We start from the raw sequence: 19669 nt of genomic DNA on the forward strand, positions 1-19669 counted from the left end.
AATATTTTCTGATCTTATTTCAAAAATTTCAGAGTCAGTCTGTAGACTTCTTTATGAGCTAGTCAGACCACCTGAATGCAGGATTCATTTCTACAATATTCCTTAATAATGACCATCAGCTTCTATTCAGTGTGTGCTTACTACCTCACAAAGCATCTACTCTATCAGGATTGAAGAATTCTTGTTATTAAATTATTGTTATTATTACATATAACTTGTTATATGTAAGTTATGAAGACTAAAAACTTGGCTCTCAAGAACTTTGATCCAGTGGTTACAGTTTTACCATCCAGAGCAGACATTTCAAACTGAGGCCCCATGAGGGATCCCTTTCAAAATGGTATTTTGTTTGGCCCACGTGGTATTTTTAAAAAATAACGAGCCAACGTTGAAGAAACTGAGAGATTTTATATAAAGATCAGGTTTTCTGACTCTTATTGAAAAAGAAAGATCTTGCAATATTGCATCTGTATTCCTACAGGGCAACAATGATACGGACCTGAGTGGGGGCTGCTTCCTTAAATGGGGCATAAGTTCTCCAGTCGCATGGAGCCCTCCACTCCCTGTGGGTTTCCACATCCTGTGGCTGTCACTTCCCATTAATTATCACACATGCACTGTTGTTTTTCTAACATCTGGCCAGTTTCATTCCTTTATGTTACCTTTCTGAACCCTGTAGCTTTCTTTGCAACCCCTAGAATTGGGCAGCATAGAGTAAATATGCTCGTTCCCCTGCCTGAAAGAGATGCCTTTTGCCCCCTCCATTTCTTTAGTCCTTTTTGTAAGGTAGTAAGTTTCAGTTCCTTTCACCATACCTTGTAAGGTGCTGCTTCAAATGCCATCACTCCTCTGGACACTCCTTTAATTTGTCCAGGCCTCCTTTAAAACATGGTACCCAAAACTGAACACAGTGGTGGAAAGCTGGAACCACGGACTTCCATTATCCTTTCCGATTCTCAAGTGAGAGGTGTCTCCAGAATCCGTAAATGTTATAGGTTGAATGGGAAGGGTAGACATTTTCTGTTTTGTTTGCCCAATATCCTTCTTTCCTCCTCGAGACCGTATTCTCTTCTCTTGGACCTGCTCCTTACCATGGTCTCTTCTGGGAATTGCTAACTGCTTACAAGACTTTGGCCACAGAGATTCATCTCAGGGAGAGCACCTGTTACCAGCCAGGACAATAAGATTTTTGCTGGGATTTTTCTAACCAGAGCTTGAAATTTTGGTTTCTGAGATTGTAAGGATATAAGTCTGAAGCTACAAGCGGCCCGCCTTCATGCCTATTGGAAATGTTGATCAGAAAGAAACCACCACACAGAGAGAAGCAGAGAGGAGAATCATAAGAAAAAATACCAGGAAGCATCACTGAAGTCCCTGGTGCCAGGGTACCAGGCACCTCTAAGGCTGTCCTTTCCACATTTTGGTTTTGTAAGCTGGTGTATTCTTTTTCCTTCTCTTTCTCTCTCCATCCCTTCTTTCCTCCCTTTTCCCTCTCTTTCCATCTTTTCTTCCTTCAAATTTTATGTATGTATGTATGTTTGTATGTATGTATGTATGTATTTATAAAGAAAAAACACAAGACTATTATACCTGTCACTAAGGGCAGGACTCTTCAGGATGGGGAGTAACTTCTGACAGTGGGGTGGAGGCCTCTATACTTGCCATCAGTGAGTGGGTTCTGCGGGACCGTGATGACTGAGTCTCTTCCCAGGAACGTCTTGGAGATGTAGTGGTCCTTGTTGACTGCCTTGAACTTCTTACCTTTGCTGCTCTTGGGGATCCTGGTCTACATCTCCTTCACATTCCTCAACACTGTGTTGCAGTGCCTGTCAATGGCCTTCACATAGCCCAGGAGCTCCTTGTTTTTGTGACAGGTGATGAGCCCTTAGGTGTTGTTCCCAGCCCACTGCATGAGCACGGAGAGTGGACTCCTATTCAACTCCTCTTCCTTCCACTTCTGTAGCTCCTCCAGGGTCCTCTCACTCTTGGGCTTGTTGGGTAGGCTTATGGTGATGGTGGCTGTACTCTCAGGCCACTTGTGTCTCCTCCGTGTTGTTCTGCTTCTAAAGAGTCTTATGCTAACTTAAAGTACCTTTCTGTAGCTGGCAGCCAAGCTAGAAAATCTTCTTTGGCATATTGGGTGACTCACAGGTGATATGACTGCACGAATGAACAAATGACTGCTTGGCTGAAAGAGAAACTGGCTTCTTGCTAGGGTGGACCATGAAATTCCTGTGACTTCTAGTCCATGGCAATCACTTTGGGACTGCATATTTGGGGAAATAATTATGTACTAAATTGACTTCAATTTTGTCTTATTAATCCTTGTGTTTAAAGAATAGTAAGCTAATAATAAACAATGGTTCAATGTAATGGATGAGAATTTCAGAGTATATGGCGAGTTATGCCACGATCCCAGAATAGACAATAACTTAATCTTTGCATATTCAGGATTCTGCCTCATATTTATTCTGAAGACTACAAAACTCTGCAAGACACACGCATTTTAGACTAGTGGTTTTGAGTTTCCCCTGGGACTAGGAGAGGTGCATTTAAACACATCTAGTGTAGAAAAAGGACGGGATTGCTTTGAATGTTCTGATCTCTAGTTCTGTGGAGTATTTGTGAGCCCTCAAATTTGACTTCTAGCCCAGATCTGGCTCCCAGCTCGGGAGGGGAGACCATGGTGGACAGCTGTCTCCATCAGCTCTCTTTCATACTGCGCCTCTCTCCAATTCACAAGAAGGAGTTCTGAGGCTGAGAAGACCCACTATAAAGAGGAAAGTTGCCCAACGTTAGCCTTGTCACAGTCCTTCCTTTCTGGACAGTCAGCCAACCCATGCTTTAATTTATGTTGTGGATGATAACCTTTTGAGTCTGTGAGAACTTTACTCTCCCTGTCCTAGCTCATGGTAACTGAATAAATGCTTGCAACCTTTCCCTTGGTCTGAGTCCGTGATGTGTCTCTCTGTGTGTATGTATGGATGTATTTGGAGAGAGCACCATGTTCTTTCCATAATAAATGAGAACACCGTGCTCTAGGTTTGAAATGTTTTCTCCTTTGCAATTTAATTAGAAAAAAGAATCCTAAGATAAATGAGTATGTGTTTAGATGCACATGGATAAATGTACTCAAGTCAAAGGAAAAGTGACACCTTGGAAAAATTTCACATTTAGAAGTATGTCTATGTATGCAGAAAGTTGTGAGGTTTTGTTACCTTAATGAAAATAAGATAGTTTTCCAGATTTTTCCCCCAACCCTCCCCATTAGAAAAATTCCCTATGTGTTTTTTCATTTCCAAGTATTACTGTTTCAAAAATAAGAAAAAAAGTGGTATCAGGAACAAACCAAATTAAACATAGTTTAGTTTTACATTCCTAAACAAAAGAAAAAAGTGTCTTTAGATCTGAAAGGAGACAAAAAGAAAAAAATTCAATTCCCTTATATACTTTATTTCCAAAACTTTTTTCACCGTAAGTTGATTTTTAAAGAAAATTCATACCTCTAAATATGTGTTCTTATAGACATAACCAGTTGACTTTGTACCTGATTTATGAGCTTTATACCATCTTCCATTAGTAATTGCAATTTATGTCTATTTATCTCAGATTTCTTTTGACCAGCAACATGAATTTGGAAAATTTCTGGCTTAGATTAGAGGTACATTCTGTAGCCATGCAGTAAATCAAATATAACCAGTTCTTGCTGGGGTTAACTTTTGATAATGACTCAATACCAATTTCCCCTAACCTATGTACGCAATAGCATAAATTTAAGCCATGGTTACTGTTGACATCAGCAATATTAATTGGCTAATGTCCTTGAGAAATCATCCTGAAGCAGCTCACTTAAAATATTGACGAATACGTGCTTTACTTTGCTAATAGTCTAAACAAATTGCTTTTCTTTTATAGTACCTGGAAGGCTGTTGGGTTAGCATTAACTGGCTATTGTCAGCCTTACTCATTTCCAAATGTTAATCATAAAATGATGCCTCAATGTGCATACACACGTTATAAAATATAAAGGAAATAAATACATACCCACTCATAAGACTGATTCCAAAAGCTAAAAGCACAGAAGTAGTAGCAGCAAAGCAAATCCCAGAGTTGATGGAAAAGTCTTTTCTCACAGTTTTATTATCTCTTGAAGGGTAGTTTTAATGTGGCTTCTAATAAATACCTTCCTATATTTTTAGTGATCCCCTTACCTGTTTCTATTAGTTTGAATGGCAATTGCAAACAAACAAGGAGGGACAGAGCTTTGTAAGAAAATCTATTATCGCTGCAAAATTCTTCTGTGTAAAGATGTCCCATCCCTTCCATCCCCATCTCTGTCCCTCAGGCCACTCTTCCCCCCCACCCCCACCCCAGTCATTTCCTCCTCTCTTTCCAAATGGATAAAACACAAAACTACAGGAACTTAAAATGGGAGCAAACAAACTAATAATGAACCATTGTATCCCTTGGCATTTATGAAACCTTTTCTCTCTTGCTAATGTAATTTTCTAACCAGAGATGGGGAAGCCGTTCTCAAGGTTATGTACAAATGGTTGTAAAAGAGCCTAGAGACTCCCATTTCATTCTTTGTAATACAGAAGAGTGATTGCTTCCTTGACTTTGTGGCTCTGATCATTCTTTAAGTGGTTAAGTAAAAAACAACAACATGTCTCTGAAGGAGAGCTTCCTAATGGTTTTTCTGTGGCCCATTGCCCCTGGGGAGCTCACCATCACAGCAGGTCACCATGGTAATGCCATACTCTTCAGCATCCCTCTGAACCTTTTGTGATAATGACGCCACCATCTCATTTATAAAATTAATGCACTGCGGTTCAGCTTCACAGTTGCTAATAAAAGACCATCTTTTGTGGAATAAATGAGTGAAAAAGTGATGAACGTAGACTAGCATAACGAATAAATTCTGGCGTAAGTTCTCTTTTAAGCCTGGATGTAGCTATTTTAAAAAATAAGCAGGACTAACACTTACTGTTAAATGTAGGGATGACCTATGAAGCAACTACAAAAAAAGTGAGTTTTATTATCCACTTTCCTTCCAACATCTAATTCAAGACATGCTAGCTGTCTGCACCATTCTTTCAGACGAATGGTTTGAGAGCATTAGGATGAAGCAATGATGCCCCAGACAAGGTTCTTGTCCATATTTCTTTACATTTAAATGATATTAGTGAAAGTGGTATTTGATGTGATACAGGCAACTATCGTATAGCTGTAAGGATAGAGTTGGATTTCATTGTATTATCAGCCATTCTTATACACTTACTTGTTCCCTGAAATGGTTAATACAAATGCTGTGATCAATTATTGATCAATTTTTTTTCTTGGAAAATTGTTTTTGTTGTTGAGTGATGCTAAATAATGTGTGTATTCTTTTTTAAAAAATGCTTATTTTTTGAGAGAGAGAGTGAGAAGGCACAAGTGGGGGAGGGACAGAGAGAAAGGAACAGAGGATCTGAAGCGGACTCTGTGCTGACAGCAGAACCATGAACTCACAAACTATGAGATCATGACCTGAGCCAAAGTTGGACACTTAACCAACTGAGCCAGCTAGGCACCCCTCTACTATTCTTAATAGTCTCCACCTCTGCCCCATTCCACCTTCGATGAAATAGATACTGCATCTGGTCAACATTTCAGGTAAAAAAAATATATATATCTCTAGTTATGTTTCACGTGGAGTGGCGAAAGTGTTGGGACAGCAGTGTGGTCTCACCAGATAGAAGGTAGAGAAGTCCTGTAGAAGGCTCGTGCACGGCAGGACTAAGTTGTTTTTCTTACACGCAACTCATTTCACGTCCAACTGAAGCATGATCCATTTTTGGATCCTCCAAAGTTAATTGTGTGGCTTGATTACCAAGAGGACTTTCAACGTTTAGTTGCTTTGAAGAAAAGTGATTCAACTTGATCATGTGTCTGTGGAGTCGGCCAGGTTTCTCTTCCAGGCTTGTCAGAGAAACTGGCTTATGTCCTGAATATGAGACCCCAGTGCTCTATATCATTAAGTGTCGAGGAATAAACATATTGTGTTCGCTTACTGTTGCTGCTGTAACAAATGACTGCAAGTTTAGTGGCTTCAAACAACACACATTTGTTACCTTCCCGTTCTGTTGTTCAGAAGTCTGATATAGGTCTCACAGAGCTATGCTAGTCTAAAATCAAGGTGTTAGCAGGTGCGTTCCTTCTGGAAGCTCTAGGGAGAATTCATGTCCTTATCTTTTCTAGCTTCTAGAGGCTGCCCACATTCCTTGGTTTGTAGTCCTCTTCCGTGTTCAAAGCCGGAAGTGGCCAGCCACGTCTTTCTCACATCACATCACATCACTCTGAAGCTACCTCCCCTTCTGCCTTCACTTCTGCTTTTGAGAACTCCTTCATTACCTTGGGCCCACCTGGATAATCCAGTGTAGTCTCCCTATTTTAAGGGCAGCTGATCAGCAACCTTACTTCCACTTGCAGCCTTAAAATAATTTAACATAATTTGTTTCCATAATTTGTCATGTAATGTGACATTTTCACACATCCAAGGACTTAGGACATAGGCATCTTGGGTGGACATTCTCTCTCCCACATGAATAGAGAGAGGATTTCAAGAAATGCTTAGTTAGTATTGGGGAAAAAATTTTTGAAACTTAACTTCCGGACTCTCACAATAAGAAAAAAAGCTTCTTAGTCAATATGTTCATTATTCCAGCGTGGAGTTGACCTTGTTCTTGAGTAAAGGGGAACTATGCCAGTACTGTCAACTGAGAAAGTCTTGTAAAAGTAGTGTCTGTTCATCGTAAGATTTAGGCACAGGCATTCTGAAATGTTATCTCCATGCTTGGGAGGCCAGAGCGGCAGAAAGCTTTTTCAGAGTAGGAGCTGGAGTAACTCATCAGTGGCATTTTTTTTTTTTTGAAAGACAAAAAGATGGCAAGAAGGGAGTTGCACAAATAAGCATTAAACTGTTTGATTTCTAGGATCATGAACTAAATGTCTCTCATGATGTGGGCTGAAAACCCACAGCATCGATGTCAGGACCTACCTCCTTAGGTCCTGAAACTTGGAAGTTTCATTTCCTTTTTTCCTTTTTTTCATTAGTCTGATCTCTGGCAGTTGTGAAGGACTGAGCATTAAGTTTTGATCTCTGATCTCTGTTCTGGTCACTCTCCATTTACCCTTTATGATGTTCTAAAACATTCTGGGGAAGGTGGTTGACTGATAAAATCTTCAGTGTACATGAAGGAGGGAAGTTTTAAGGAATCATTAAGGAAATAATAAATATACTGAAAAAATTTAAGTGGTACCAAAGGGGATGTGACAGGAATATCTCTCCCAGTCTGGACTCCTATGTTCTGTTCCAGAGACACATTTTCCTGAGTATTACTTTGGAAGCATCTGTTTCCTATGCATTCTTTTAGAATGTTGCCATGCATATACATGCAGATATATAAATATATTCTCCTCTTTACACAAATGAAAGTATATCATAAACACTAGTTTGTAACTTATTTTTGTTCACTTAAAATAGTTTGGAGATCTTCACGTATCAGCAGATATAGATTCCCTTTACTCTTTTAATAGCTCATAGTAGTCCTTTTAGCCTAGACTTTGTGCATTTCCAGGATGGATGCCACATTTAAATGCTTAGCTACATTTCCTGATGCTGTCTAGCTATTTTCTAGGAGCTAATCCAAGACAAAGATGCTATGTAGAGGAATATGGTGGGTTATATTAATATTCATAAAATGTCTTAATTGTTCCCTATGGTGCCCTCACTGTGGAAGGATTTTATATCCCAGGCCTGTCAAAGTAGTGCATGGCCACGCGATTGTGCCATTTCAAGGTGGAAGTTGTAGGGGCCATCTTACAGTTTAGCATATATCTCTTCCCTCTTCCATAAAAGCTGCTTATGTCCCAGATGGCAATCACTCCTTCTGCCAGGTTATAGAATAACTATGACATGGACCAGACTGTCATCGATAGCCTATCCAGAATGGATGGGTAGCACGCGTGAGAAATGAAACTTTGTTATCTTAAGTAACTGCTACTGAGAGGTCACTTGGAACTATAGAATGACCTAGCCTATTCTGCCTGATACAGGGAGCAACATAAGGAATCGTCAAAGAATGTGAAAATTTTTAATAAAGTAATCCTTCTGATTGTGAAATGGCTTTCCAGCGATCCTGTCTTTCCTAATTCCTTCCTCCCCAATTCATTAAATCAAATGACCCAAAAGCCCACTAATAAAGAATACAATACTCATTGGCACGTATAACATTTTCATTCTATTTATTCACTTTATTGTATTTTCATTCTGTTTCAGCCATCCTTCAGCTATTCTGTCCCCAGATCTAAGTAATCAATATTTTTGTGCTTTTAAAAACAAACAAAAGCATATTGGGAACAAATGTCAGCTTTTGACCGTGATGGAGTCACAGGGTTAAGACTTCCCTTCCCACCATAAATAACTAAAAACCATTTTGGATATTGGAAAACAGGTAGCACAGGACTGTGATTTCTAAAGTAGAGAAACAAGTGAGGCGGACCTACGATTGCCCAGAGTTGTGCCTGGAAGCCCCTTCCTCACCCTGGTTCTAAGAGGGGGATCCCAAACAGAGCGCTGCAGAATTGCTGAATTGCAGAGATAGACACTTGAGATCAGGAAGGCTGAGGTGGCTGGTACTATGAGGACAGAGTATGGGAAGGGAGGGAGAGTACAGGCAAAGTTTCAGAATTTCATGAGGATTCCCTTGGGTCTATTTTTTGAATACATAACTGTGCACATACAGGGAGAAATGCCTCCAAAACTGGACTGGAAGATATTCATGTTCTGAGCAGCCAGAGCAGAGAGTCTTTGTTGAAAACATGGGCTGTTTGGTGGAGGCCACAGAGGGGTCATGCCTTAATAGTGGGGCTAAACGAGCCATGGAGTAAAGACTACTCAAGATCCGCTTTACAAAGCTTAAAAACAATCTTCAAAAAGATCCAGTTGATCTTTTAGTAATGTAGCTCTGTCAGAACAAAGTACAGCACTCTTTATTGTCAAATTGGTTTCCATACAACACCCAGTGCTCATCCCAACAGGTGCCCTCCTCAATGCCCATCACCCACCTTCCCCCCTCCCACCCCCCATCAACCCCCAGTTTGTTCTCAGTTTTTAAGAGTCTCTTATGTTTTGGCTCCCTCCCTCTTTTTCCTTCCCCTCCCCCATGCTCTCCTGGTAAGTTTCTCAGGATCCACATAAGAGTGAAAACATACGGTATCTGTCTTTCTCTGTATGACTTATTTCACTTAGCGTAACACTCTCCAGTTCCATCCACGTTGCTACAGAAGGCCACATTTCATTCTTTCTCATTGCCACATAGTACTCCATTGTGTATATAAACCACAATTTCTTTACCATCATCAGTTGATGGACATTTAGGCTCTTTCCATAATTTGACTGCTGTTGAAATTGCTGCTATAAACATTGGGGTACAAGTGCCCCTATGCATCTGCACTCCTGTATCCCTTGGGTAAATTCCTAGCAGTGCTGTTGCTGGGTCACAGGGTAGATCTATTTTTAATTTTTTGAGGAACCTCCACACTGTTTTCCAGAGCGGCTGCACCAGTTTGCATTCCCACCAACAGTGCAAGAGGGTTCCCGTTTCTCCACATCCTCGCCAGCATCTATAGTCTCCTGTTTTGTTCATTTTAGCCACTCTGACTGGTGTGAGGTGGTATCTGAGTGTGGTTTTGATTTGTGTTTCCCTGATGAGGAGCGACGTTGAACATCTTTTCATGTGCCTGTTGGCCATCTGGATGTCTTCTTTAGAGAAGTGTCTATTCATGTTTTCTGCCCATGTCTTCACTGGGTTATTTGTTTTTCAGGTGTGGAGTTTGGTGAGCTCTTTATAGATTTTGATACTAGCCCTTTGTCCGATATGTCATTTGCAAATATCTTTCCCCATTCTGTTGGTTGCCTTTTAGTTTTGTTGATTGTTTCCTTTGCTGTGAAGAAGCTTTTTATCTTCACAAGGTCCCAATAGTTCATTTTTGCTTTTAATTCCCTTGCCTTTGGGGATGTATCAAGTAAGAATTGCTGCGGCTGAGGTCAGAGAGTTTGTTGCCTGCTTTCTCCTCTAGGGTTTTGATGGTTTCCTGTTCTCACATTCAGGTCCTTTATCCATTTTGAGTTTATTTTTGTGAATGGTGTAAGAAAGTGGTCTAGTTTCATCCTTCTGCATGTTGCTGGCCAGTTCTCCCAGCACCATTTGTTAAAGAGACTGTCTTTTTTCCATTGGATATTCTTTCCTGCTTTGTCAAAGATTAGTTGGCCATATTTTTGTGGGTCTAGTTCTGGGGTTTCTATTCTATTCCATCGGTCTATGTGTCTGTTTTTGTGCCAATACCATGCTGTCTTGATGATTACAGCTTTGTAATAGAGGCTAATGTCTGGGATTGTGATGCCTCCTGCTTTGGTCTTCTTCAAAATTACTTTGGCTATTTGGGGCCTTTTGTGGTTCCATGTGAATTTTAGGATTGCTTGTTCTAGCTTCGAGAAGAATGCTGGTGCAATTTTGATTGGAATTGCATTGAATGTGTAGATAGCTTGGGGTAGTATTGACATTTTAACTATTTATTCTTCCAATCCATGAGCACAGAATGTTTTTCCATTTCTTTATATCTTCTTCAGTTTCCTTCATAAGTTTTCTATAGTTTTCAGGATCAGTTTCTTTATCTGTCTTTCTGTTGCTTCATTATTAGTGTATAAGAATGCAACTGATTTCTGTACATTGATTTTGTATCCTGCAACTTTGCTGAATTCATGTATCAGTTCTAGCAGCCTTTGGTGGAGTCTGTTGGGTTTTCCATGTATAATATCATGTCATCTGCAAAAAGTGAAAGGTTGACTTCATCTTTGCCAATTTTGATGCCTTTGATTTCCTTTTGTTTTCTTATTGCTGATGCTAGCACTTCCAACACTATGTTAAACAACAGCGGTGAGAGTGGATATTCCTGTCGTGTTCCCGATATCAGGGGGAAAGCTCTCAGTTTTTCCCCACTGAAGATGATATTAGCTGTGGGCTTTTCATAAATGGCTTTTATGATGTTTAAGTATGTTCCTTCTATCCTGACTTTCTCAAGGGTTTTTATTAAGAAAGGATGCTGAATTTTGTCAAATGTTTTTTCTGCATCGATTGACAGGATCATATCATTCTTATCTTTTCTTTTATTAATGTGATGTATCACATTGATTGATTTGCGAATGTTGAACCAGCCCTGCAAGCCCAGGAATGAATCCCACTTGATCATGGTGAATAATTCTTTTTATATGCTGTTGAATTCGATTTGCTAGTATCTTATTGAGAGCTTTTATATCCATATTCATCAGGGATATTGGCCTGTAGTTCTCTTTTTTTGCTGGGTCTCTGTCTGGTTTAGGAATCAAAGTAACACTGGCTTCATAGAATGAGTCTGGAAGTTTTCCTTCCCTTTCTATTTTTTGGAACAGCTTGAGGATAGGTATTACCTCTACGTTAAATGTCTGGTAGAATTCCCCTGAGAAGCCATCTGGTCCTGGACTCTTATTTGTTGGGAGATTTTTGGTAACTGATCCAATTTATTCACTGGTTATGGGTCTGTTCAAGTTTTCTATTTCTTCCTGTTTGAGTTTTGGAAGTGTGTGGGTTTTTAGGAATTTGTCCATTTCTTCCAGGTTGTCCAGTTTGTTGGCATATAATTTTTCATAGTATTCCCTGATAATTGCTTGTATTTCTGAGGGATTTGTTGTAATAATTCCATTTTCATTCATGAGTTTATCTATTTGGGTCATCTCCCTTTTCTTTTTGAGGAGCCTGGCTAGAGGTTTGTCAATTTTGTTTATTTTTTCAAAAAAACAACTCTTGGTTTCACTGATCTGCTCTACAGTTTTTTTTAGATTCTATTTTGTTTATTTCTGCTCTGATCTTTATTATTTCTCTTCTTCTGCTGGGTTTAGGCTGCCTTTGCTGTTCTGCTTCTATTTCCTTTAGGTGTGCTGTTAGATTTTGTATTTGGGATTTTTCTTGTTTCTTGAGATAGGCCTGGATTGCAATGTATTTTCCTCTCAGGACTGCCTTCGCTGCATCCCAAAGCATTTGGATTGTTGTATTTTCATTTTCATTTGTTTCCATACATTTTTTAATTTCTTCTCTAATTGCCTGGTTGACCTATTCATTCTTTAATAGGGTGTTCTTTAACCTCCATGCTTTTGGAGGTTTTCCAGACTTTTTCCTGTGGTTGATTTCACGATTCATAGCATTGTGGTCTGAAAGTGTGCATGGTATGATGTCAATTCTTGTGTACTTATGAAGGGCTGTTTTGTGAGCCAGTATGTGATCTATCTTGGAGAATGTTCCATGTGCACTCGAGAAGAAAGTATATTCTGTTGCTTTGGGGTGCAGAGTTCTAAATATATCTGTCAAGTCCATCTGATCCAATGTATCATTCAGGGCCCTTGTTTCTTTATTGATCCTGTGTCTAGATGACCTATCCATTGTTGTAAGTGGGGTATTAAAGTCCCCTGCAATTACCACATTCTTATCAATAAGGTTGCTTATGTTTGTGAGTAATTGTTTTATATATTTGGGGGCTCCCATATTCGGCGCATAGATATTTGTAATTGTTAGCTCTTCCTGATGGATAGACCCTGTAATTATTATATAATGCCCTTCTTCATCTCTTTTTACAGCCTTTAACTTAAAGTCTAGTTTGTCTGATATAAGTATGGCTACTCCAGCTTTCTTTTGGTTTCCAGTAGCATGATAGATAATTCTCCATTCCCTCACTTTCAATCTGAAGGTGTCCTCAGGTCTAAAATGAGTGTCTTAATAGACAGCAAATAGATGGTTCTTGTTTTTTTTATCCATTCTGATACCCTATGTCTTTTGGTTGGCGCATTTAGTCCATTTACATTCAGTGTTATTATAGAAAGATATGGGTTTAGAGTCATTGTGATGTCTGTAGGTTTCATGCTTGTAGTGATGTGTCTGGTACTTTGTGGTCCTTGCAACATTTCACTCACAGAATCCCCCTTAGGATCTCTTGTAGGGATGGTTTAGTGGTGATGAATTCCTTCAGTTTTTGTTTGTTTGGGAAGACTTTATCTCTCCTATTCTGAATGACAGACTTGCTGTATAAAGGATTCTCAGCTGCATATTTTTTCTGTTCATCACATTGAAGATTTCCTGCCATTCCTTTCTGGCCTGCCAAGTTTCAGTAGATAGATCCATCACTAGTCTTATCAGTCCCTTTATATGTTAGAGTGTGTTTATCCCTAGCTGCTTTCAGAATTTTCTCTTTATCCTTGTATTTTGCCAGTTTCACTATGATATCTTGTGCAGAAGATCGATTCCAGTTACGTCTGAAGGGAGGTCTCTGTGCCTCTTGGATTTCAATGCCTTTTTCCTTCCCCAGATCAGGAAAGTTCTCAGCTATGATTTGTTCAAGTACACCTTCAGCCCCTTTCTCTCTCTCTTCCTCTTCTGGAATTCCTATTATACGGCTATTGTTGCATTTGATTAGTTCTCTAATTCTCCCCTCATACTCCTGGACTTTTTTATCTCTCTTTTTCTCAGCTTCCTCTTTTTCCATAATTTTATCTTCTAATTCACCTATTCTCTCCTCTGCCTCTTCAATCCGAGCTATGGTTGCCTCCATTTTATTTTGTACCTCATTTATAGCATTTTTTAGCTCCTCATGACTATTTCTTAGTCCCTTGATCCGTGTAGCAATAGATTCTCTGCTGTCTTCTATACTTTTTACAAGCCCAGTGATTAATTTTATGACTATTATTCTAAATTCTTGTGAAAGGGCGGGCCTACGCCGGCCGACTCCATCTTGTTCTGTGTTCTCCACCTTGAGTGACTATGTCCCCGACATGACCCCTTTTCCGGGAAAATCACAGAAACCTCAGACCGCGCCTCCTCCCCTTGAGTAACCTCCCGCTCACCCGTTCAAACTTCCTGATCAAAACACGCCCAGCGACCTGCGTAACAGGACTCCGACCCTTCCCCAGCCAATCGGCCGAGGCCACGACCCTTCCCCAGCCAATCGGCTGAGGCCACAGCCATTACCTCACCAACTGCCCCTAGACCCCTATAAAACCTTTGTGCTTTTGAAACTCGCTCTCTCTCCCTGGTATCTCACCGCTGCGTCGGTGCAGGTAGGGGATTGAGCTCGAGCTAGCTCGAATAAAGGTTCTTTTGCTTTTGCATCGGACTTGGCTCCCTGGTGGTCTTTGGGGATCACGAATTCTGGGCATAACATTTGGGGGCTCGGCCCGGGATCCCCAAGACCCCCGAGGGACCCCCGACCCGGAGAGCCTGACTGGCCACGGTTAGTGTCTGTCTGTTTGTTCTGTCTTTTCTGTGTGAGCTCACTTCTGGAGTTCTGGTAGTGCCCGACGCGGTCTAAGTGGACGCACTGGAGGACCACGGGCCGGGAGTTTCGGAAGACGTTCCGATTCTCCCTTCTGGAGGGACGTGGAATCCCCTCAAAGGTCTGAGACGAGGCGGGTCGCTCCCGCTGGTCGGCGTGAGGCCGTCGTCTTTGGAGGGACGTGGAATCCCCTCATCGGTTTTGGAGGGACGTGGAATCCCCTCATCGGTTTTGGAGGGACGTGGAATCCCCTCAAATGTCCAAGCTAGCTTTCAGTTTTGCTTCCATGGAGTTGGAAGATTTTCTAGGGGCCCTCTGTTTGTCTGTTTTTGTGTTTCTCTGTTTTGTTCTGTGGACTTACTGGACGGACGTTATGGGACAGATTCAGACTACTCCTCTAAGTATTATGATTGATCACTTTAAGGATGTGAGGGGAAGAGCTAACAACCTCAGTGTGGAAGTCCGAAAGGGTCGGTGGCAGTTTTTTTGTTCTAGCGAGTGGCCAACTTTCAATGTCGGATGGCCACCAGAGGGGACCTTCGACCTCCCTACCATCCACCGAGTCAGGAGTATCATCTCTCAGTCTAAGACGGGCCATCTTGATCAGCTCCCTTACATTATCACTTGGCAGGACCTTGTAGAAGACCCACCCTCTTGGCTTAAGCCCTTCCTAGCCCCGCTCCCTCCGGAGCCAAAACCCATTCTTGCTTTGCAGGGGACAAAGAAGAAGAAAAGTCTTATCCAGCCTTCAGCACCCCTCTACCCTGTCTTACAGGGGGGTACTGAAGAAGAATTAATTTTTCCTCCCTCGTATAACCCCTCTAGGATGCTGGAAGAACACCATCCTCCCCCTCCGGGGGAGGCAGACGCTGTTCCGAGAGCGGGAGGCGGAAACGCTCCAGTGGGAAGCCCGCCCTTCACCAGACAAAGGGCTCAGAGGGAGCAATCCGCCTCCGCCGCCGACTCCACTATTCTGCCCCTGCGAGCAACCGGACCCCCAGACGCGGAGGGGAATCAGCCCCATCACTATTGGCCTTTCGCCACTAGTGACCTCTACAATTGGAAAGCTCAGAATCCTAAGTTTTCCGAGAAACCGGCAGGGCTTATTGATTTATTAGACTCTGTTCTTTTTACCCATCAGCCCACGTGGGACGATTGCCAGCAGCTTTTGCAGGTCCTGTTCACGACTGAAGAAAGAGAAAGAATCGTCAACGAGGCCCGAAAACTAGTTCCGGGTGCAGACGGGAGTCCCACCACCAACCAGGCTCAGATAGATGCCTCCTTCCCCTTAACTCGGCCCCAGTGGGATTTCAACACGGCAGAAGGTAAGGAGAGGCTCCGGGTCTACCGCCAGACTCTAATGGGGGGTCTCCGAATGGCTGCTAGAAAGCCAACCAATTTGGCCAAGGTAGGAAATGTACAACAGGGAAAAGATGAATCTCCGGCTGCCTTTTTAGAACGGATCATGGAGGCATTCCGTACCTATACCCCCATGGATCCAGAGGCTCCGGAAAGCAAGGCAGCTGTTATCATGGCCTTTGTAAACCAATCGGCCATAGACATTAGGAGAAAATTACAGAAAATAGATAGACTAGGAGAAAAAAGTCTGCAGGACTTACTGGTGGTAGCCGAAAAGGTATATAATAACCGGGAGCTTCCTGAGGACAAGCAGGCTCGCGCCACGGCGGCTGCCAGCAGTAAGCAGACTCGAGACCTGGCCAGAATACTACTAGCTACCACTGCTGACTCCCCTGAGGAACGAGACCACCGTCTCCGGCAGCTGGCAGACGACGCAAGAAAAGGTAAAAGAACCACCAAGGGGGGGAAGCAGAGGCTGCAGAAGGATCAGTGCGCATACTGCAAGGAGATAGGGCATTGGGCCCGAGATTGTCTGAAAAGGGCCAGCGGGAAAGGAAGCACGACTGATGGAGTAAAAGTCTTAGAGCTAGATGAACTAAGTGATTAGGGGAGTCGGGGTTCGGACCCTCTCCCCGAACCCAGGGTAACTCTTAAAGTGGAGGGGACCCCTGTTGACTTCCTTGTCGACACCGGAGCACAACATTCGGTCCTCCGCACCCCACAAGGAAAACTAGCCAGCAAGAAGTCCTGGGTACAAGGGGCAACTGGTATGAGCCAGTATTCATGGACTACCCGAAGAACAGTAGATTTGGGAACGGGCCGGGTATCCCACTCCTTTATGGTAATACCAGAATGCCCCTACCCGCTGTTAGGACAGGACTTACTGACCAAGATTGGAGCTCAGATAACTTTCAGACAAGGGGGGCCTCAGGTCACCGATGGCAAGGGCCACCCCATCCAGGTACTGACCATGAAACTGGAGGATGAATACCTCCTCCACCAGGAGGCGCTCCCGAGAGAGGATAATATAGACAGATGGCTACAAGAATTCCCCTCGGTTTGGGCAGAGACTGGGGGGGGGGATGGGACTAGCCGCTCATAGGACCCCAGTCCTGGTAGAGCTCAAGCCAGGAGAGAGTCCGGTAAGGATCAAACAATACCCCATGTCACAGGAGGCCCGGAAGGGGATCCAGCCACACATCTGGAGACTACGAAGCCTAGGGGTACTAGTTCCTTGCCAGTCTGCCTGGAACACCCCCTTACTGCCGGTCAAAAAGCCTCACACAAATGACTACCGACTGGTACAAGACCTCCGGGAAGTAAATAAGAGGGTCGCGGACATACACCCAACTGTTCCCAACCCATATACTCTCTTGAGCTCCTTGGCGCCCTCCAGGGTCTGGTATACTGTACTAGATTTAAAGGACGCCTTCTTCAGTCTGCCGCTGGCACCCCAGAGCCAACCCCTGTTCGCCTTCGAGTGGCATGATCCGGAGGAGGGCTACAGTGGGCAACTCACCTGGACACGGCTACCTCAGGGATTCAAAAATTCACCCACTATCTTCGACGAGGCACTACACGAGGACCTGGGTGAGTACAGAAGGGAGCACCCTGGCCTCACCCTCCTACAGTACGTAGATGACATCCTGATTGCTGCCGACACGGCCAAAGACTGTGAGCGAGGGACCCAGGACCTGCTGGCTACCCTGGGGGCTTTAGGGTACCGGGCATCCGCGAAGAAGGCTCAGATATGCAGGGAGAGGGTAAGTTACCTGAGATATATCCTGGAGGGCGGACAGCGGCGGTTATCAGATGCCAGAAAAGAAACTGTCCTAAAGATCCCTACTCCCACCTCCCGAAGAGAAGTGAGGGAATTCCTAGGATCAGCTGGCTACTGCCGCCTCTGGGTTCCAGGTTTTGCTGAGATCGCCAGGCCCCTATATGAAGCTACCAAAGAGGGGAAAACATTTAAATGGACTGAAAAAGAAGAAATTGCCTTTAATCGGTTAAAAAAGGCCCTCCTAAGTGCCCCAGCCCTGGGCCTACCAGACATTATGAAACCCTTCCACCTCTTTGTAGACGAACATAAGGGAATAGCAAAAGGGGTTCTAACTCAAGCCTTAGGCCCCTGGAACCGCCCAGTGGCTTACCTGTCTAAGAAACTAGACCCAGTGGCTGCCGGCTGGCCGCCATGCCTAAGAATTATTGCGGCGACAGCACTCCTAGTCAAGGATGCAGACAAGCTGACCCTAGGACAGGAGATCTGGATCACGACCCCACACGCCATTGAAGGGGTCCTGAAACAGCCTCCGGATAGACGGATGAGCAATACACGTATGACTCATTACCAGAGCCTCCTACTCAACCCTCCACGAGTGCGGTTCCACCCCAGTGCAGCCCTCAATCCTGCAACCCTGCTGCCCGACCCTGACCTAGGTGCTCCACTACATGACTGTGCGGGAATCCTGGAACAAGTACATGGATTCCGGATGGACCTGACCGACCAGCCCCTCCCCGATGCCGAGGCTACTTGGTTCACTGATGGCAGCAGCTTTGTGCGAGATGGACACAGGTATGCAGGTGCAGCGGTGGTCACCGAAACGGACACCGTATGGGCGGAGGCTCTACCCTCCGGAACGTCAGCCCGGCGAGCGGAGCTCATAGCCCTCACCAAGGTGCTGATGCTGGGAGCTGGAAAACGGCTTAACATCTACACAGACAGCCGTTATGCATTTGCCACAGCTCATATTCATGGGGCAATTTATCAGGAGAGGGGGTTACTGACGGCAGAAGGACGGACTATAAAAAATAAGCAGGAGATACTTAACCTGCTTACGGCCTTATGGCTTCCTGCCAAGCTAGCCATTATCCACTGCCAAGGGCACCAAAAAGCTGATAACCCAGTAGCTAGAGGTAATCGAAAGGCTGACCAGGCAGCCAAGGCAGTAGCCCTTACTCCAGTCCCCACCATGATCATACAACTACCGGACCCGGGAGACCCAGTTTTACCAGACCAGCCCAAATACTCCCAGGAGGAGTTATAGCGGATCAAGAAACTCCCCATGGCCCAGGAGATAAAGGGATGGTGGTATACACCTAACAAGGAGCTCGTGCTGCCAGACCGGCTTGGAGTCTCAATATTAGAGCACATGCATCGGTCTACTCACATGGGGGCCCGAAAATTAAAAGACTTAATCCGACATGCCGGAATCAAGATTCACCAACAGGACACCAAAATAGAGCAAGTTGTATCTGCCTGCAAGACCTGCCAACTCACCAACGCGAAAGCCACATCAAATAAAAAAGGAACCAGGCTCAGAGGCACCAGACCGGGAGCCCAATGGGAAGTCGACTTCACTGAAGTCAAACCAGGAAAGTATGGTTATAAATATCTTTTAGTATTTACAGACACCTTCTCTGGCTGGGTGGAGGCATACCCAACCAAGCATGAAACGGCTCAGACGGTGGCTAAGAAGCTACTAGAAGACATCTTACCCAGGTATGGTTTTCCTGCCATGGTAGGATCAGACAATGGACCAGCTTTTATCTCTCAGGTAACACAGGCAGTAGCCAAGGCGGTGGGGGCAAACTGGAAATTACATTGTGCTTATAGGCCCCAGAGCTCAGGACAGGTAGAAAGAATGAATAGAACCCTAAAAGAGACCCTTACCAAATTAACCATGGAGACTGGCGGGGACTGGGTGACTCTCCTACCGTACGCCCTTTACCGGGTTAGAAACACTCCTTACACTCTGGGTTTTACTCCCTACGAGATCATGTTTGGCAGGCCACCCCCTGTTATTCCCAGCCTTTGAGCTGAACTTCTTGCAGAGTTTAAAGATGAAGAACTTTTTCTTTCCTTGAGAGGGCTCCAGAGGGCGCACGAGGACATTTGGCCGCGCCTCCGTGCCAT

At 43.7% G+C, this 19669-nt stretch overlaps 1 pseudogene; it reads right to left on the reverse strand.

The window, feature by feature from the left end:
* Positions 1–1612: 1612 nt before the first annotated feature.
* Positions 1613–19669, reverse strand: part of LOC102956852 — a 36412-nt pseudogene continuing 18355 nt past the window's right edge.

The sequence above is a fragment of the Panthera tigris genome, chromosome F3 (genome assembly GCF_018350195.1).
Source record: "Panthera tigris isolate Pti1 chromosome F3, P.tigris_Pti1_mat1.1, whole genome shotgun sequence".
Classification (NCBI taxonomy): domain Eukaryota; kingdom Metazoa; phylum Chordata; class Mammalia; order Carnivora; family Felidae; genus Panthera; species Panthera tigris.